Genomic DNA, 217 nt, shown 5'->3' on the forward strand with positions numbered 1-217 from the left:
CACATTAAAGCACTGAACAGAACGTCTCACTCTCTGTCTCATTTTGTTGTCACGTCCTCCGTATTTTGCCATCTCTATTCAGCTCTGAAATGACTGCTGTCATGCTTGTTTCACTTCCAGTATTATCTTACAGAGCCAAAGATGCAGTTCGCTAAATTTAGCCCAACATACACTACAGTAATGCACTGCAGTTTCCAGGTATGCTGAGTTAGATTTG

The sequence above is a fragment of the Epinephelus fuscoguttatus genome, linkage group LG24, assembly GCF_011397635.1.
Source record: "Epinephelus fuscoguttatus linkage group LG24, E.fuscoguttatus.final_Chr_v1".
Taxonomy (NCBI): domain Eukaryota; kingdom Metazoa; phylum Chordata; class Actinopteri; order Perciformes; family Serranidae; genus Epinephelus; species Epinephelus fuscoguttatus.